At 41.7% G+C, this 21,282-nt stretch overlaps 1 protein-coding gene across 23 annotated transcripts in view; it reads left to right on the top strand.

The window, feature by feature from the left end:
• MEF2C (myocyte enhancer factor 2C) overlaps nucleotides 1-21,282 on the top strand; it is a 359,868-nt gene that overhangs the window by 68,750 nt on the left and 269,836 nt on the right. For 10 of the 23 annotated variants that reach the window (XM_069751576.1, XM_069751509.1, XM_069751462.1 and 7 more), the window contains exon 1: nucleotides 16,349-16,713. The exons of 6 other annotated variants lie outside the window; for them this stretch is intronic. The gene's annotated coding sequence lies outside the window, so the exon portion shown is untranslated. Of the gene's footprint in view, nucleotides 1-16,084; nucleotides 16,714-21,282 lie in introns of those variants that run through there. 7 more of the 23 variants (XM_069751643.1, XM_069751543.1, XM_069751534.1 and 4 more) reach the window with 6 other exon arrangements.

The raw sequence follows: 21,282 nt of genomic DNA, 5'->3' as shown, positions 1-21,282 counted from the left end.
GATAAATACAGAAGTGGTGCATATGTTTCTATTATACTTTCCCTCTATTTGTTCCACTCCTGGTTTTGGCTTACAAATACTGATGTAAAATACTGACCAAACACTGCTAGTGTGACGGCAGCCTTACTGTGGGCCATGGACCCATAACATTGAATTTATTTCTGATACTGAGATAATGACAAGGATTTGGTCAGCATAATTCCTATAATTGCTTGCACAGGTATTCAAAGACTAATTAAAGACTATGGACAATGGCCTCAGTATCATAAAAGGATATTGTCACAATCCATTTTTGGATTCATGGCAGCCGTAGTTTCACTCTGTTTTAAATGTATATTTTTTGCTTTCTGGACCAGCGGGGGTTGATGTCATTTTTCCCTCGCTGGCAATCTGCTGCAACTGCAGAGTTTCTGGGTCAAGTGATGTGGGTGGTGACCACTCCCACCATCCTTTAAATGGTCACCTGATGCATCAGCTCCCTTGCCGGCCAGTGCACTAACCAGGAAAGTGTGAGGTGACAGTGAGGGAGGAGGCTCCTGACAGCAGTGGGGGGAAGAACCCACTCAGGGCGTTAGGGGAGTGCAGGGACAGACTCAGGTTTGAGTTCAGGTGTAGTCCATCCCTCATTCCCTATTGGTAGGGCCTTCCTCTCGCCTGTTCACTATCTCTCCCTGTGTGTGTTGTGTTGACCAACCCCCTGTGGGGTTGTTACATATTTTGTGACAGATATTTTATTGCTGCTACAGAAATCTAAAGCGATATAGTCCAGCCATGTTTGCACCATCCCCTTTGTTCTTAACTGGTGTATTTTCAGTGACTAAATGGTCATAGAAAGTTGTTGCTAAAGGGAATCAATCACCAGCTTTTTGCTACCCTGTCTGAGAGCAGAATGATGTAGGTGCAGAGACCTGATTCTAGTGATGTGTCACTTATTTTGCTGATTGCTGCAGTTCTAATAAAATCAATGTTTTCTCTGCTGCAGATCTAGCAGTTCTCTGAATGCTGAGCTCTATTTAACCCTTGCACACACCACTGATTGGCAGCTTTCTGTGTACACTGTGTATAGGCACTGTTCTGTTTATACAGTCATGAAATCCTGTCTGTACACCAAATAAATACTAGCCCTATTCCAAAAACATGGGTGCACTGCATAAAATGTAAAGAAATCAAGAATGCTGTGATTTAGAAATCTTTTACAGTCATATCTTCTTCACAACAGAACATGTGTCAGAAGTTGAAAGTTAAAATTTGAAAAACTCAGAAATTAAAGGCCGCAACACATCTGAGAAAAGTTAGGACAGGGTTAACAAAAATGGAAAATTAAGTGGTACTAATTTAAAACAGCTTAACAGTCAATTTACAACTAAGTCACATGACTGTGTATAAAAGGAGCATGTTAGAGAGGCAGAGTCTCTCAGAAGTAAAGATGGTCAGAGGTTTAGCAATGTGAAGACAAATACGTCTAGAAATTCTGGAACAATTTCAGAAAAATGTTCCACCACTTAAATTTGCAAAGACTTTAAATATCCAACCATCTAGAGTTTATAATATCATCAAAAAATTCAGAGATTCAGGAGAAATCTATGTGCGCAAGGGGCAAGACCGATGGTCAGTACTGGATGCTCGTGAACTACGGCCCTCAGGTGGCACTGCATTAAATACAGACAGTCGGTCATGCAAATCACTGCATGGGCTCAGGAATACTTCATAAAATCATTTAATGATTGTTATATTGAAGTTTTAGAAAAATGCTCCCATCCAGATTTCTATTTCAGTGAAGGTCTTGTATTTTTCAGCTATACAGTGCTAAACCACATACTGCATCTATCACAACAGTATGGCTTTTCAAAAGAAAAGTACAGGTGATGAACTGGCCACTTGGTGCATTATGAAACATAAAATCCAGCAAAGAAGACTCCGGACTGTGGCTCAGCTGGAATCCTACATCAGACAAGAGTGGCACACTATCGCTCTCCCAAAACTCCAACAATTGGTCTCCTCACTCCCCAGACATTCGTAAAGTTGCCAAGAGCGGTAGTCATGACTGAGTTCCGGTGGCAATTTACAGAAAACAGTGTCCCAGTCCCAGTGTGCTGTCAGGTGTGGGGTGCATCATACTCACTTGTAGGCCACAGGCCTCCACTATCTCCAGGCGTCCATTCTCAGTAGCTTCCGCACACAATTAAGGGGACACCAAGTTCATTACAGCAAGCAACAATTTACTGGTTCATCAAGTTGTAACATGTGGGATAGGGCACAAGACTTCACATTTTTTACTTCTGTAGTACAACGCATCTCCAACCATATCACTTGTTTGACCTGGAGTATCCCTAAGCCTACTGATTCTGTCAGCCTCAGGAATTTCCAGTCCACTTTAGAAGTGAACCCGGGATCAGCCACCTGCCCTTCATGCAGCTCCCCGTCCACCGACCTTTGTATGTCAGAAGACCAGGCACTCTCCCAAATACTTGGACTGAGCCCTAAGCTCCAGACGTGGCAGGAATGCCTGCAATGGATATCAGTATGGCCTTCCACTGCCTTGAACGTTTGGTACGTGCTGGCTCCAGCATGCGTTGGTGCTTGAACATGACCTTGTCACTTCAAAAGTGGGCACTTCCTAGTAGTAACTGAGATAGGGTACTATCAGGAAGTGCCCATTTTTTACTAGCACTAGTCCTGACCACTGCAGGCTCGTCCCAAACAATGTCTTATTTCTTATACCTGTAACTTGAGCTAACTTCAGCCACTATCCTATACAGTATGTACTAAGCCTATTCTTATCTTCAGAGTGCTGTGCTTACCCTATGCACATTCTGCACTATACACTACCCACATTGTATTTTAACTCTTCCCTTCCCATTCCTTAAACACAATACATGTCAATTCACATGATACAATACATGTATGAAAATGCCTGACACTATATACAGTATATTACGCAATTATTGCCTTCAGGGGTAGGAACGCAAGACATTTCATCACTTTTACACATTTACATATTGATCAATGGTAGGCATGAACTGTGTTGCTGTCATCAATTTGTAAATGAAGGTTTTCTGTTTGTTTTTTTAAATGAAATAGAATAATATCTATCTTTCACCTTCTGATCTGTGTTCTTTTGCGAATACGATATAGCTATAAGAGATTGAAAATCATTGCATTCTTTCTTTCTTTATTTTTTACCCTGCGTCCCAACTTTTTTTTTTTACTTGGGGTTATAATATGCGGAATATAAACTGTATTTCATGAGTATATAAACACAATATTGACTCTTTATAATGTACAAATGAAATGATCATTTTACTTCCTACTCAGTGAATGGGCTGGTCTCAGTCTGTTTTCGACATGACCTCTGGGGGATGCGATATAATAGTTATCACTTGGAAATAATGACACTCTTTTAACAAAGTTGGTGGTGGAAATGATGCTCTGGAAAAGTGGAACAAACAAATGCCTTGTAATCAGATCTCGTTACAATAATGATATGGTAGTGTCCGACCAGTTGCATTAGTTTGGTCTCTTTATCTAGACACCAGAACTGCTTTTCTAAGGAAGTTGTTTATTTGCAAAGAGCAAAACTGCTGCAGCAACCCTGACTTATCTTCCCCAATTTCTGCTTCCTGTCTTCTAACAGCTCACCAGCTGGGAAGACACCACTTATTGTGGGATGTGCCTGACAATGTCCAGTCTAGTTATCAGCCATTTTCCACACATCCCATAACACAAATGTCATGCTATAAAGAGCATTTGCCCAACAATTAAATAGTCACTATGTGTAAGCCCGTACACTTTACATTACAGCATGTAGTAGCAGATATATAACATTATGTGATGCTATACTTTATGAGCACACCTTTGTGAAATTTTAGGATAATTCACAATAATAATAAAATGTATTTAAAGGGAACCTGTCAGCAGGTTTTCCCCATATACAGTGGGGCAAAAAAGTATTTAGTCAGTCAGCCATAGTGCACGTTCCACCACTTAAAAAGATGAGAGGCGTCTGTAATTTACATCACAGGTAGACCTCAACTATGGGAGACAAACTGAGAAAAAAAAATCCAGAAAATCACATTGTCTGCTTTTTTTAACATTTTATTTGCAGATTATGGTGGAAAATAAGTATTTGGTCAGAAACAAACAATCAAGATTTCTGGCTCTCACAGACCTGTAACTTCTTCTTTAAGAGTCTCCTCTTTCCTCCACTCATTACCTGTAGTAATGGCACCTGTTTAAACTTGTTATCAGTATAAAAAGACACCTGTGCACACCCTCAAACAGTCTGACTCCAAACTCCACTATGGTGAAGACCAAAGAGCTGTCAAAGGACACCAGAAACAAAATTGTAGCCCTGCACCAGACTGGGAAGACTGAATCTGCAATAGCCAACCAGCTTGGAGTGAAGAAATCAACAGTGGGAGCAATAATTAGAAAATGGAAGACATACAAGACCACTGATAATCTCCCTCGATCTGGGGCTCCACGCAAAATCCCACCCCGTGGGGTCAGAATGATCACAAGAACGGTGAGCAAAAATCCCAGAACCACGCGGGGGGACCTAGTGAATGAACTGCAGAGAGCTGGGACCAATGTAACAAGGCCTACCATAAGTAACACACTACGCCACCATGGACTCAGATCCTGCAGTGCCAGACGTGTCCCACTGCTTAAGCCAGTACATGTCCGAGCCCGTCTGAAGTTTGCTAGAGAGCATTTGGATGATCCAGAGGAGTTTTGGGAGAATGTCCTATGGTCTGATGAAACCAAACTGGAACTGTTTGGTAGAAACACAACTTGTCGTGTTTGGAGGAAAAAGAATACTGAGTTGCATCCATCAAACACCATACCTACTGTAAAGCATGGTGGTGGAAACATCATGCTTTGGGGCTGTTTCTCTGCAAAGGGGCCAGGACGACTGATCCGGGTACATGAAAGAATGAAGGGGGCCATGTATCGTGAGATTTTGAGTGCAAACCTCCTTCCATCAGCAAGGGCATTGAAGATGAAACGTCACAATGATCCAAAGCACACCGCCAGGGCAACGAAGGAGTGGCTTCGTAAGAAGCATTTCAAGGTCCTGGAGTGGCCTAGCCAGTCTCCAGATCTCAACCCTATAGAAAACCTTTGGAGGGAGTTGAAAGTCCGTGTTGCCAAGAGAAAAGCCAAAAACATCACTGCTCTAGAGGAGATCTGCGTGGAGGAATGGGCCAACTTACCAACAACAGTATGTGGCAACCTTGTGAAGACTTACAGAAAACGTTTTACCTCTGTCATTGCCAACAAAGGATATATTACAAAGTATTGAGATGAAATTTTGTTTATGACCAAATACTTATTTTCCACCATAATATGCAAATAAAATGTTAAAAAAACAGACAATGTGATTTTCTGGATTTTTTTTTTCTCAGTTTGTCTCCCATAGTTGAGGTCTACCTATGATGTAAATTACAGACGCCTCTCATCTTTTTAAGTGGTGGAACTTGCACTATTGCTGACTGATTAAATACTTTTTTGCCCCACTGTAAAGTAGGGCCAGCATTAGAGATGAGTGAACCTGAACTTAAAAGTCTGGGGTTCACATCGGACAGTTAGTTTCTGTTGCCAAATGCCAAACACGGACTTCTCCAGGAAGTCCATTGCAATGTTCACAGTTCCATGAGAAGTCTGTTGCAGAGAGAAAGAGAGATTATTTTTCCAGCGCAAAAGTTCAGGTCTCCATTGTTTTCAATGGAGTTTGGGTTCTGGTTCAAGTTCAAGCACAGTTCCGGTACCAGGACAGTACTTTGAAATAAAGTTTAGGTTGGGTACCAGAACCTGATATTCCAGGGTTCTGCTCATCAGTAGCCAGCTGTCCTCCTTCTTGCTACGTCATCCACACAATGTCCTCCATCACGCTCTTTCACATGGGCACTTTTCTCTGCACTGCTGAGGGCAGAGCAAAGTATTATAGAGCGCATGCACCGGTAAAGGCGAAAGAGCGCTGATGACACGTTGGTAAAGCCGGAGCATGCGCAATACGATGCTTTGCTCGGCCCTCAGCAGTGCAGAGAAAAGTGCGCCTGTGAAGGAGATATGAGTAAAACCTACTGACAGGTTCCCTTTAACCCCTTCCTGACATGCGCCGTACTAGTACTGCTTTGTGGGAACTGTGTTCTCGCAAACCGCAGTACTAGTACGGCACTGCTATTTCCTGTCACCGCGCTGCATTGTGCGGTGAACTGGTGAGGATGGCTGCTGTTTATAACAAGAGACCATCCTGGCATGTCACCACAAGGGGCTGATCCGCCCCCCGCATCGGCGATCGCTGTGATTGGCTGGTGAGAGTTCTCCAGCCAATCAAAGCAAAGCTGACAATAAAATTGTAAAAAAAAAAGCATGTGACAGGCTGTGATTGGTGCTGTGTGACATCGCACCAATCACAGCCGTCACAGTAGGTGGGGTGATCGCCACGTCACCTCACCTGATTAACCCCTATGGCGCTGATTGGCTGAACAATAGCTTCTAGCCAATCAGCGCCAAAGGGGTTAATTTAAAATACAGATCACCGCCCTGCACGCCATCTTTCTCTCAGATTTGGTGTGCAGAGCGGTTGTCCAAGCCCCTCTGTGTACCAGAGTCAAAGATTCCATTGGTGGCCAGTGTGATCAACCCGGCGATCTCCTGCCTCCTTCTGCAGCGTCCTGCTCCAGTTTAGTGCTCTGTGCTCTCTGCTCTCTGCTGCCATCTGCTTGCTGTGTGAGGTGAGGCCTGTGATCACAGCAGCAGCACCTCCCCCACCTCTTTCCCATCCCCATACCTGTTCCAGTACCCCCTCCCCCTCCCTCTCCTCCCTCCAAATGATTTTTTTGCACACTTTTTTGCGCTTTTTTCCTGAGCGCGGCTTCCCGCGCAGAGCATTCGTGCTCTTCCTGTGTCCGCAGCGCTTTGATCAGTATCGCTGCTGATCAGAGACTGCGCCATGGGAATTTTTCTTTTTTAGCTAGTTAGTGTAGCGGACTTCGCAGTCTAAGCGAAGTCCAAGTTTTTTTAGAAAAAAATAATCGTAGTTAGCATAGTGTAGTTTTAGATGTAGCAAGGTAGCGTAGCCAGCATCACATCGTTAGTGACGACCAATCTTCTTTTAGAGAAAGTAGTGTAGCCGGCGTCAGTGTTTGGTGACGTCCCACTTTTTTTCCTGTGTGCAGCATCCCGCGCAGAGCATTCTTGCTCCTTCTGTGTTCGCAGCGCTTTGATCAGTATTGCTGCTGATCAGAGACTGCGCCACGGGAATTTTTCATTTTTAGCTAGTTAATGTAGCGGACTTCACAGTCTAAGCGATGTCCAAGTTTTTTTTAGAAAAAAATAATAGTATTTAGTACAGCATAGTTTCAGACATAGCAAGGTAGCGTAGCCGGCGTCACATCGTTAGTGACGACCAATCTTCTTTGAGAGAAAAAAAAATTGTACAGTGTAGTTTTAGTGGTAGCGTGTTAGTACAGCCAGCGTCACAGTGTTAGTGACGACCGATCTTGTTTTAGAAAAAAAAAGTACAGAGTAGTTTTATAGGTAGGGAGGTAGCTTTTTTTCTTGCATAAAAAGTGCATTAGGGGAGCGTACATCAAATTGTTGGTGACGTCCGTTTTTCTTTTGTAAAAAAAAGGAATTAGTTGCATCGATTAACTTTTTAGCGAGTGCATTAGGGGAGCGTACGTCACATTGTTGGTGACGTCTGTTTTTCTTTTGTAAAAAATAATTTTCGCCAGATAAATTTATAGGGAGGGCATTAGTGTAGTGAACATTTGTTTTTTTTATCCAAACTTTTTTTTATATCTGATTTTTCTTTATATTTTTTCTTCTATATTTTACCTCTCTACTTCTTCTTTCTCTGTTTTGTTATAATAAAGAGTACCCTATACACAAGCCCCACACATTACATGTGTAAAAGCACCACTAACATACACATCCCCGGGGTTTGAGAAAAAAAATAAAAATGGCCCATTCATCAACAAGGCACTATTCACCAGAGGAGGCTTACGCCATCCTTGCGTCCAACACAGATACAGCCAGTGACGAAGATCCCACATTCCTCTATTCCTCCTCCTCCTCATCTCATGAGGAAGGACCCACAACAAGGCACCCTAGGACCCAGGCAACTCCTGCAGCAATCGATCCCGTATGGATTGCACCCCCTGAAAATTTTCAGCCCGTCATTCCGGATTTCAGCAGCAGTTCAGGAATCCAGTTTGACACCACTGGCCTCACTGTACACACCCCAGAGGGATATCGCTATTGATGAATCTCTCATTCATTTCAAAGGGAGGCTAAAATTCCCACAATACCTGTCCAGCAAGAGGTGCAGGTATGGAATACAGCTGTACAAACTGTACCTCAGGATGCAACCACAGATTTAGGGTCTACGAGGGGAAGGACACCAAAATTAACCCCCCTGAATGCACCCCCCCTCCCCCCCGTCCTGGGGGTGAGTGGGAAAATTGTGTGGGAATTGCTGCACCCACTGCTGGATAAAGGTTATCACCTCTACATTGATAACTTTTACACCAGCATCCCACTCTTCAAGGCCTTCTCTGCCAGAGGTACCGCTGCATATGGCACCGTGCAAAAAAATCAGCGAGGCCTCCCTAAGCCGCTAATTGGGCAAATGCTGAGAAAAGGGGAAAGCAGAGCCCAATGCAGCGACAACATGCTGGTGGTCAAGTATAAGGACAAAAGGGATGTCCTTATCCTGACCACCATATACCGTGACAACAGCACCCTTGTCACTGTTTGTTGGACCACAGCACAAGTCCGAAAGCCAGATTGTATCTTGGATTACAATCTGTGCATGGGGGTGTGGATCTTTCAGATCAGGTCCTCCAACCATACAGTGCCATGCGAAAAGCCAAAGTTTGGTACAAAAAATTGGCGGTGCACATTGTACAGATGGCACTGTACAATGCTTTTGTTCTGTCCCGATCTGCAAGCAATAAGGGGACCTTCCTTCAGTTTCAGGAGGTAGTCATCAAGGCCCTAACATTTGGCACTCAGGGAGGTGAGGGTCCCAGTACTTCTGAATCTGATAGTGCCTGTATTGTCCCAGGTCAACATTTCCCAGGACAGGTTCCCCAAGCAGCGAGGACAGGCCGATCACAAAAGCGGTGCAGAGCATGCTCCAAGAGGGGAATCCGAAAGGACACAACTTACCATTGTGAAACCTCCCCTGAGAAACCTGGCCTTTGCATTAAGGATTGTTTCAAAGCATACCACACGTCCACAAATTAATAAAAATAGTTTATACCCTTTTGACACAACACATCTATAATCTGATGTATTAAACACATTTTACACATACCACCACATTATAAATTCATACACTAAAACCAAAAGCATTATAGTTATTACTTTAAAACTATGCCTCTAGATAAATTCCTTCAGAAGTATAGTTTCCAAAATGGGGTCAATTGTGGAGGATTTCCACTGTTAAGGCACATCAGGGGCTTTGCAAACGCAATATGATGTCCGCAGACCATTCCATCAAAGTCTACAATCCAAAACGGCACTCCTTCCACTCTGAGCCCTGCCGTGCGCACAAACAGTGGTTTTCCCATATATATGGGGTATTGTTGTATTCAGGAGAAAACGTGCAACAACTTTAGTCGTTTATTTTTTCCTGTTACCTTTGTGAAAATAAAAACATTGGGGTTAAAAGATCATTTTTGTGGAAAAAATTAGATTTATTTTTCACAGCTCTACATTATAAACTTCTGTGAAGCACCTTGGGGTTCAAAGTGCTCACCACACAGCTACCTTAGTTCGTTAAAGGGTCTAGCTTCCAAAATGGGGCCACTTGTGGGGTTTTTTCCAATGTTTAGGCACATCAGGGGCTCTTCAAACGCAACATGGCGTCCACTCTCAATTCCAGCCAATTTTGTGTTCAAAAAGTCAAAAGGCGCTCCTTCCCTTCTGAGCCCTGCTGTGTGCCCAAACAGTGGTTTTCCCCCACATATAGGGTATCAGCATATTCAGGAGAAATTGCTCAACAATGGTAGTGGACCATTTTCTCCTTTTACACTTGTGAAAATAAAAAAATTGTTGCTAAAAGATCATTTTTATGGCAAAAATTTGATTTTTTTTCACGGCTCTACGTTATAAACTTTTGTGAAGCACCTGGGGGTTCAAAGTGCTCACCACTCAGCTACATAAGTTCGTTAAAGGGTCTAGTTTCCAAAATGGGGTCACTTGTGGGGGTTTTCCAATGTTTAGGCAAACCAGGGGCTCTTCAAATGCAACATGGTGTCCACTCTCAATTCCAGTCAATTTTGCGTTCAAAAAGTCAAAAGTCGCTCCTTCCCTTCCAAGCCCTGCTGTGCGCCCAAACAGTGGTTTTCCCCCACATATGAGGTATTGGCGTATTCAGGAGAAAATGTGCAACAAATTTAGTGGTTTATTTTTTCCCATTACCTTTGTGAAAAAAAATTGGGGCTAAAAGATCATTTTTGTGGAAAAAATGTGATTTTTTTTCTCATGGCTCTACGTTAAAAATTTCTGTGAAGCACCTGGGGGTTCAAAGTGCTCACCACACAGCTACATAAGTTCGATAAAGGGTCTAGTTTCCAAAATGGGGTCAATTGTGTGGGTTTTCCGATGATTAGGCACATCAGGGGTTCTTCAAACGCAACATGGCGTCCACTCTCAATTCCAGTCAATTTTGCACTCAAAAAGTCAAAAGGCGCTCCTTCCCTTGCGAGCTCCGCTGTGCTCTCAAACAGTTGTTTTCCCCCACATATGGGGTATCAGCGCATTCAGGAGAAATTGCTCAACAATGGTTGTGGACCATTTTCTCCTTTCACACTTGTGAAAATAAAAAAATTGTTGCTAAAATAATCATTTTCGTGGCAAAAATGTGATTTTTTTTTTCACGGCTCTACGTTATAAACTTCTGTGAAGCACCTGGGGGTTCAAAGTACTCACCACAGAGCTACATAAGTTCGTTAAAGGGTCTAGTTTCCAAAATGGGTGTTTTCCAATGTTTAGGCACATCAGGGTCTCTTCAAACGCGACATGACGTCAACTCTCAAATCCAGCCAATTTTGCGTTCAAACAGTCAAAAGTGCTAATTCCCATTTTCTCCTTTTACCCTTGTGAAAATCAACAAATTGTTGCCGAATGATCATTTTTGTGACTAAAAAGTTAAATGTTAATTTTTTCCTTCCACATTGCTTCAGCTCCTGTGAAGCACCCGAAGGGTTAATAAACATCTTTAATGTGGTTCTGAGTACCTTAAGGGGTGCAGTTTTTGGAATGGTGTCACTTTTGGGTATTTTCTGTTATGTAGACCCCTCAAAGTAACTTCAAGTGTGAGGTGGTCCCTAAAAAAATGGTTTCCTAAATTTTATTGAAAGAATGAAAAATCGCAGGTCATTTTTTAACCCTTATAACTTCCTGACCAAAAAATATTTTGGTTCCACAATAGTGCTGATGTATAGTACACATGTAAGAAATGTTATTTATGAACTAATTTTTGTGACATATCTCTCTGATTTAAGGGCATAAAAATTCAAAGTTCAAAAATTGCTCAATTTTCAACATTTTCGCCAAATTTACATTTTTTTCACAAATAAACGCAAGTCAAATCGAAGAAATTTTACCACTATCATAATGTACAATATGTCACGAGAAAACAATCTCAGAATCACCAGGATCCGTTGAAGCGTTTCAGAGTTATGACCTCATAAATTGACAGTGGTCAGAATTGAAAAAAATGGCCTGGTCAGGAAGTTGAAAACAGGCTTCGGGATGAAGGGGTTAAGGTTATGGCAACAAAAAACTGGATCAAAGATTTCTGCTCTAGATTGAGCCTCCTTACGAGAGAACTCAATTGGCAACTTAAAATGAGCTATAGACATATTGCGCTCTCCTTCATAGTGCCCTAAGGGATTTTCCACACATTTTCCACCACTAAAATTATGAACATAATTGGCCTGATTCATCAAATGCTTTTATGCCAGAATTCTGGTGTAAAAGCTTTGAAACGTCTGAAAATTTAGACTCAGCTGTCAGTTGCGACTTTTGGTGTTTTAGCATCAGCTTCTCTCAGCTCTGCCAAAATGGATGGAGCTGAGGTGGGACAGGGGCATGGTGGGGCTTTAACTCCATAGCTCATTTAATTTACGATGATCTGTGTCATTCACTAGGCCAGAAATCTTAATTCAGTCCCTTACTGCTGTGAGATTTCTGGCGTGGCACACAGAGGCACACACCACTCATCTGAACTCTTCATGAATCATGGGCATCTGGACTCCTCAACACCCCCTCATCAAGACTGGCAAGAAAGACACTAGTCTTGATGAATCGGGCCCTTTGGCTTATTTAGATACATTAATTCCCCTTTAAATGATACAATATATACCTGATATAGTGTGTACCGTATTTTGAGGACTGTAAGATGCACTGGACTATAAGAGACAACCCAAATTTTGGGGTGGAAAATAGGAAAAAAAAGTTTTAAATAAAATGGTGGTGTGCCTTGCAGTCCATTTTAGCAATAGCTTACTGGGTGTTGGCGGCGGTGGAGCGGGGTCACAGGATGATGAGTCGCTGCTTTAGGAGGCTGGCAGCAGGAGTGCGGCAATACTGCAATGCCTGGGCGCTCATTAAATGTCAGTGCTGGTAAGTGGAGTCCCCTTTCTCATTTAGTTCCCTGCTGTGGGTTTCAGTAAAATGGCGCTGCCTGAGCAGATTGAGCTCTCGGGAAATGAGAACTCATCTCCTGAGATCTCAATAGGTGCATGTGCCGCCTCCTGCGGACATTTTCCCAAAGCCCTCTGTAGGCAGCTGAATGGGAAAGGGGACTCTGCTCACCAGTGCCGACATCTAACGAACACCCAAGCACCACAGCATCTCCCCACTCCTGCTGCTGCCTCCTGAAGCAGCGACCCAGTCTCCTGTGACCGCCTTTGATTCCTCCCAGTAAGCTACTTTAGAATTATAAGACACATCCCCATTTTCCTCCAAAATTTGGAGGAAAAAAGTGCGTCTTATAGTCTAAAAAATATGGTATTTCAAATTATAAAGAATATCTTAGTTACCTTTGAGTAAGTGTTTACTTTAGAGCCATAGATCTTCATTGTCAAAGATTTGAGGTGATAAAGGCCATGTAAACATGATTAAACATAATAGCAAATTCGATGAAGTCAATAATCACAATTACTTTGGAAGAGTTTACCTTTGCAAAAATGCAAGACTATAATTTTAATAGTAGACATATAGCTATTTTGTGTGGAAAGAGTGGGCCCTTAGTATTATTTTCTCTGGTAAGTCCAAGGACCAGAGTCCAATCAAGAAATTCACTCCACCTTGCATTAATTTCTTACAGTGATAATTCATACAATAGCTAAAGTAAATTGTAATGTCACATGATCAGTAAAGGTACTGTCACACTAGACGATATCGCTAGCGATCCGTGACGTTGCAGCGTCCTCGCTAGCGATATCGTCCAGTGTGACAGGCAGCAGCGATCAGGCCCCTGCTGGGAGATCGCTGGTCGGGGAAGAAAGTCCAGAACTTTATTTCGTCGCTGGACTCCCCGTAGACATCGCTGAATCGGCGTGTGTGACACCGATTCAGCGATGTCTTCGCTGGTAACCAGGGTAAACATCGGGTAACTAAGCGCAGGGCCGCGCTTAGTAACCCGATGTTTACCCTGGTTACCATCCTAAAAGTAAAAAAACAAACACTACATACTTACCTACCGCTGTCTGTCCTCCAGCGCTGTGCTTTGCTCTCCTCCTGCTCTGGCTGTGAGCGTCGGTCAGCCGGAAAGCAGAGCGGTGACGTCACCGCTCTGCTTTCTGGCTGCCCGGCGCTCACAGCCAGACCAGAGAAGCAGAGCGCCGAGGACAGACAGCGGAAGGTAAGTATGTAGCGTTTGTTTTTTTACTTTTTAGGATGGTAACCAGGGTAAACATCGAGTTACTAAGCGCGGCCCTGTGCTTAGTTACCCGATGTTTACCCTGGTTACCGGGGACCTCAGGATCGTTGGTCGCTGGAGAGCTGTCTGTGTGACAGCTCTTCAGCGACCAAACAGCGACGCTGCAGCGATCCGGATCGTTGTCGGTATCGCTGCAGCGTCGCTATGTGTGACGGTACCTTTACACTACATATGATGTGCATATTTATATGTACTCACATGGACATGATGTGCTAAATTTATTGAGTGGCATGTGACTTTTAATTAATTTGACGCATCTTACTGTACTTCACTGTTTATCTAGACTGCCTGCAAAACATCAGTCTTGATGAATCGGAGCCTAAATGTTTTTCCAGACCCACAAGCTTCTGCAGCTCTCCCTTTAAAGGGGTTGTCCACTATTAGGACAACCCTTTCTTGATCAAAATGTTTGGCCCCCATAAAATAACAAGGCTTATACTCACCTCTTGTGCTGGTGCCGTTCCCATGGTGTCGGCACTCGCGGTTCCAGGGCTCTCGTGCGATTGATGTGACACGTGACGCTGGTGCCCAATCAGTTCTGGCATCACTTTCCCCACTTTTGGACCAATCGAACATGATGAGGAAGTTTGGGCTGCAGCCAATCTCGGACTTCCTCTTAATGCTCAATTTGACAGGATGTGGGGACAGGAATGCCAGCGCTGATTGATCGCCAGCATCAGGTGTCACAACAACAGCACGGGAGCTCAGAGGAGAGCGAGTGCTGACACAGCGGGACTGGCGCCAGCACGGGAGGTGACCATAAGCTTTATTATTTTACTGGGCCCAAGCGAGGGGTATGAGAAGTTGTCCAAGTAATGGACAACTTCTTTAAGTGAGACGCTCTGAGTGGTTTCAATTTTAGGTCCATACCCACTGTCTTGCTCATTGTTCTTACATGATGCTCTCTTACCTTTACTCCTCCCTAGGCTTCAGTCACTCACTCACTGACTCTTTTTCAGCCCACCAATGTGCCCTTTGGTGGCTCACTAAGCCCACACCTCTAATCGCTCTCATAACATGTGTCTTCGATGTGCTTGCTGCACTCATACTCACACGCCATGCCAAACTCATACTTTTAATGTGAATGAGTCTGTGACATTCGTTGGAAATGCTTAAACCAACTTCTAACACTTTTAATATGCTACGAGCACATTTTGTATTTTTAGCTAGAAACCTAGCTGTGATGTAGGCCTTTACCTAGGGTGGCCTCTGTATGGAGTCCCCACATGGCATTGCATTCTTTAAGGATAATACCTCTGTAATATCAAGGATTGGAGTGGAAATGGGATAAATCTGCATTGCCAGTGGAAGAATGATGAGGAGTTAACAATCCAAGAATGTGGTTAATTGGTCAACATGTTTCAAAGTGTCACACTTCTTCATCAGGACACTCTAATATGGCACGGAGTGTAAAGCTTAAATTTTATCGTTGTGCCCCATATGAAATTGCAGGTACATTATAAACCCATTATCTGTGAGGTGGTCACGATCAAGATAGCTGGTAGAGGCTTCATTCATAATCAATCAATCTAAACATATCCATTCTGTAAGGGTGAAGGTATGTAAAGAGGTGATACCACCTTGCACAAGTTAGAACCCACCCCTGAAAATTTATTTCAAAGTGTGAGCAGTACATTCGCTTTGTTCGTTTCTCTTGAATCTGACATATATTTATCTAGAAATATCATTAAAGTGACCATCACATGCTCCTGTACAGTGTAAGTATGAACATGGCGGAGGTGGGGGGATTTTTCGGATTCCAGGTAGAGTTATCGAGCTCCTAAGTCAGCAGAGTAATTGTGTGAGGAGCAGAATTGTCATTAGGACTCCGCCTAGCATAGCATTACCACGGCAAAACTAAAATTAGCAAAATGTCAGAAATGAAAAGATTGATTCACCCAGACGCAATTATCATTTAAAAGTGCTTGATTGAGGTGCTGCAGTTGGGTGATTTATTTTGCATCCCATATACATAATTAAAGTAGTGGAGCGGAGTAATTTATCAATCTAGTTGAGGCTGGAGGAGAGGAGCTGTATATGTTTGTTTTAATAAAAAATACTCCGGCTGCTCCACTTCCATGGGCCTCCCCATACTACTCTATTTCCAGGAGCCAGAGTGATTATTGCACTGGCAATGCTTTGTGACTGTGGGACAGGCTGGGAGAGAGACGAAAGAGAAATTAGCAGACAGGCTGATTAAAACATATAATAAAGGAGACAGGGCGAAGCAAAATAAAGGGAAGGTAGAGTGGAGATAAAAATAGGAAGCTATCTATTCAGTGGAGGATAGAGGAGAAGAAGAGGGGAGTGAAGCAGCAGCAGCAGAAGAGGGGGAGTGATCAGGGCTGGAAAGAAGACAGAGGGAGGGAGAGGAAGAAAGAAGACAGAGAGGAGGAGGTAAGAAAACGACACCTCGCCAGGCACTCAGTTTTAAATCCACTGCCTTTTTCCTCCTCTCCATGTTACAAAGGCTTAGAGCTGCTTTTTTCCTATTCGTGTCCTGTCACTTCCTTCCTGGACTCTTACAGGACGCCTCGGTTTACTTTCCCATCCTGGCAGCACAGAGCCACTTTCCTGCCTCTGCCCACTGTATTGGATTGAGTTGAGAGACATACAGCGCTCAAGCTTCAGAAGTAAGAAGAGGCCAGTTGTATTTCTCCTTCCTTCTTCTTCTTTTTCTTCTTCTTCTTATTGCTCCAATGAAAGCTGAACATTCCAAGGGCAACTAAGAGCAGCAGATGCCTCGCGTAAGTACAGCCATGGGATGGAGATGTCCTTCTCAGCCTACACTTCATGGAGCTTTTACTTTCGCACTTCTATGAATTACTCTAGGTCAACGTTTCCTGCGAGAACTTTTAACGCTTTGCTTTCTAAGGCGCCACAAGCTGCAGATGTGGCAGAATTGATTTGGTCAGATGTAGCAGATAATTTACTATTGGGCACAACTCGCCGTTATATATTTCGCCTTTCCGTTGTCACTTTTACTGCGTTATCTTAATTCTATGCAGCCAAAGCGATAAATGACAAATTCAGCTCTGCTACAACTGTTGCTGCTCAGTTTTTGCAGCAAGTCATGACCTTGTTCTACTTGTATCCAGTTTATCATTTTCCAAAGCAGATCAGGTTGCATAAGTATATTGTAGCAATAACACTCACTTCCTGCAGGATATGAGCAGCGCCTGTCATTGCCGAGGAGCCATGCCTGCTTCATTAGGAGCAGATCCTCATATAGTCCTACACAACTTGACATTAGTATGGTGTCAACTCAGATGTCAGGGAAAGGTCACTTATTGCCACTTGAGCTCTTAATAAATACACAGCCTCCCCAACCTCAGCCATTTATTAGAGGCTTTCATCCGAAGTGCATTATACTCTTGTAATTAGGCAGTAAAATTGCAATCAGCAGAGCCACAGCTTGTCTTCTCCATTCTTGCAAGTATTAACCTCATTCTTAACCTTAAAACACCACCGACGCTAAATAATAAATAATGATGATGATAGTGAGACCAAAGTTTGAATGATTTATATGCCTGAAAGAGCATGCCATGTTTTATTTCAGGTTTCCAGCATCGGAGCGATGCCTGAGCTTAGTTAAAAGTGAGTTTGTTAATTTGTTGAAAGCAAAGAGGAAGCGCGCATACAGCACCGTACACAACAACACGCTCGCACACATGCCCGACACATGCAGGGACACGCACTGGCCATGCCGGGCACGTGGCCATTCAGTACTTCTACACAAGTTTTATTTGGTTGTGAGTGACTTCTTATCAGTTGTCATAGTCGCCGTTTTGGTACCGTCAGCCGGGTCCAGAGCGGCAACTTATGTTACTCTAAAAATGAAAAAAGTAAAGTTTTGTAGTAGTAGAATCCACAGTGCGAGGACTGGGTAACATAAGTAGAATCCTTTCTATCTGGGCATCTTGTGACTTTAGCCACCTGTGATCAACCACATCACACGCAATGTAGCATCTATGGAGTTATGTGGCTCCGCTACAGTCAAACGTAACAGGAATGTATGGAATTTACTATGGAAAATCTGTTTGGTCTTTGGCCTTAACTTAAGTTTATGTTTTCTTAGACTTGTGGAATTTTTATGTGTGTAATTTTAATGCATATAATAAGAAGCGAGAAATCAAAAGTTACTGAAAACATTTGACTTGATGGGATAGATAGTTATAGGACAGTACGGACAAATAGATATAGAGATAGATAGAGAGATAATAGAGAACGATAGAAGATAGAAAGAGAGACAGATAGATGATAGATACTGTAGATAGATAGATAGATAGATAGATAGATAGATAGATAGATAGATAGATAGATAGATAGATACTTATAGAACAGTATGGACAAATAGATATACAGATAGATAAATAAAGAGATAACACAGATGGATAGATAATAGAGATAGATAGATAGATAGATAGATAGATAGATAGATAGATAGATAAATAGATAGATAGATAGATAGAAAACAGAGAACTGTATATAAAATTGTATATATGTCATCATCAATAAATATTTGATGACGCTAATAAGTATATTTAGTCATTAACTAATTTAAGTGGGTTAAATTATATTCCAAGCATTATTAGATAGATAGATAGATAGATGATAATAGATAGATAGACGGATAATATATAAATAGATAGATAAATAATATATAGATAGATAATAGATAGATGATAATAGATATATAGATTGATAGATGATAATAGATGGATAATATATATAGATAGATCAATAGATAATATATATGTGATGAATAGATAGATAGGTGGATAGATGATAATAGATAGATAGATGGATAATATATAAATAGATAGATAAATAATATGTAGATAGATAATAGATGGATAATAGATAGATAGATAGATGGATAATAGATGGATAATAGATAGATAGATAGATAGATAGATAGATAGATAGATAGATAGATAGATGAATTGATAGATAGCTTACTTTTTTCTGATTCTTAGCATTTATAGTATAGCGCTATCATCCTCTGTGGCGCAGTACCATGTGATACAATAGAATAGATTATGTATATTAAAGCAACAAAGTGTAAGAATACAGCAGGGACAGGATATAGAGCGTTGGGCTTGTTGTCACCATGCAAAGATGTCAAAGTGCTCTAAGAAGTCCCTTACTGACAACTCATTCAATAACTTTTCATACGTCCCGTCATGTTTGTACAACATTATACTTAAAGGTACACAGCAAATCTGCCTGTGACCATGTAACAACCATCCGGGGTGACACTCCTATGCCTCGGATCACTGGAAGGAATGCTGGTGAATGTTAATAAAAGAAGGGGGTAATTTTTATTGTATCGCAGGTGTAAACATGAGATGAAGATAAAAGATAACTGTTAGCATAATGTAGAAAAAGTTGTTCTGACTGTAATTAGTCTCCTGGGCAGGATGGGAGATGGCATGGCTATGGCGGGCTGCATGACAGGGTACCTTCATCTTTTTAATATCAAATACCTTAATATTATAGATTAATATTATATGTGTAATGTGTGTATGTATATTACAGATGTAGCGGAGCAGAGTTTGTCAGTTTATTGTTTCTTTTGCCCGACTTGATCACATTAGGAAGATTATGATGACTAATCCATAGTTGGAAGACAACCACACGTAGTACGTTGTCATATTGTGATGAGTTGGTGACAAGCTTAGCCCTGCTACATTGGGATATACTAAAAATAAGTGTATCTTTATGCGTATATTAGCTTTAGGCCAGGAGATAAATGTTTCATATGTTTCCTATGGTACAGTCATCTCTATGTCTTGCCATAAAGTTGGGTAGGAACGTGCCATTTCTCTTCTCTCTAGTAGAGGGGTAATGCGGTGTAGTGTCCAGATAACCCAGGGATTAAGCAGTTTACCTGTCTTGTCCCACGTGCCATGCTCACTCCTTGGTTATTTGATTAAAGCCTAAGGAAGACTTATCGCTCTTTAGTCACGGCTTAATATATCTCTTGCCAAAATGAAAAAAACAAAAAAGAACAGTTATCATCTATCCAAATATTGAATAATTTCCAACTCAGCTGCTCCATGTAATTCATCGATGTATGCCTTTAATCAACCTACATATGTTACTCTCGTCTCACATCTCTTATCTTTGCTCTGGGCTTGTAATCCAGATCTGTCTAAGCATTTAATCTATCATCAGAAATATTACCATTGTGAAGACTGAATGATTCTGACTTCTTCAAGTTGTATGACTGACCAGTCCACTACGTTACACGGCGCTAAAAGTTTAGCATTCGACACTCGTTGCCTTCACTGTCCGCATAGATTATAGTCTAAGGCTTAATAACATACTAAACACGACATATCCTGTCCGTGAATATGTGATCTATGAGAAAATATAAAAAATAAAATTATTATCAAATTACACTTGTAAGATATTTGTTAAAATTAAATTTAATTCCATTTTTCGCTCACCAACGTGGGCAGAGATAGGTGTATGATACGTCCTATAATTCAGGAATTGATTAGGTACGTTACGCGTTGGCTATTAGGCTGCTTTTTCCCTTAGCATTATGTTATGATAATGATATTAGGCCAATGATATTCTTACACTTCATAGTGTTGGTTTTCGGTCTTTCCTTTATTGTGTCTATATCTTATGGTAGATTCATATTTTACAAACCCTTCTATCGCAGTCGTATGCCATTCCTCCTAACTTTTCGCATTTCACTTCATACACCTTTCTGACATTTATATCTGCCCCATATCCACACAGTAGATGAATTCTGATCGCTTTGACCCAATATTTAATATGATATAATCTGATTATTACTAGCTAAGGTGTATTATAACGGTACAGTTTGGAGTTTGTGTAAGTTGCCTTTTTCTATGTAGGGTTTGTATTGATTGCTGGAGAAGGTATTTTTTATACTATTTTTCTTTTGTATTATGGATTCTTGCTGTAGTGTACCTAAAGTATTGTTATCGTGATAATAATGGGTAATAACCGTGCCAAGTGTCATTTGTGAGCCGGTGCATGGATCAGCAGCCTTTAATGCCGGGGGAGCACAAACTTATATTTCAATGTAATAATTGTAGTAAATTGTACAGATGTCTTGGATTGGAATTTTTGCTGAAACTACGGCTAGAAGTTTATATTTCCTTTGTTTCACTTCCTATCATCATATAGTAAATTCGATTTTAGCTTGAAATATAGATGTCTTGGTTCTTCTCCGGATTTCTGGTACATTCAGTAGATGGGTCGTCAGGCTTAAGTGTGTACATAAAATATATTGTACACTTTCCTAGCTCAGCACTGGCACTCCACACTCAATG

Source organism: Ranitomeya imitator, chromosome 1 (assembly GCF_032444005.1).
Source record: "Ranitomeya imitator isolate aRanImi1 chromosome 1, aRanImi1.pri, whole genome shotgun sequence".
Lineage (NCBI taxonomy): Eukaryota > Metazoa > Chordata > Amphibia > Anura > Dendrobatidae > Ranitomeya > Ranitomeya imitator.
This window is presented reverse-complemented; position numbering and strand designations above follow the sequence as displayed.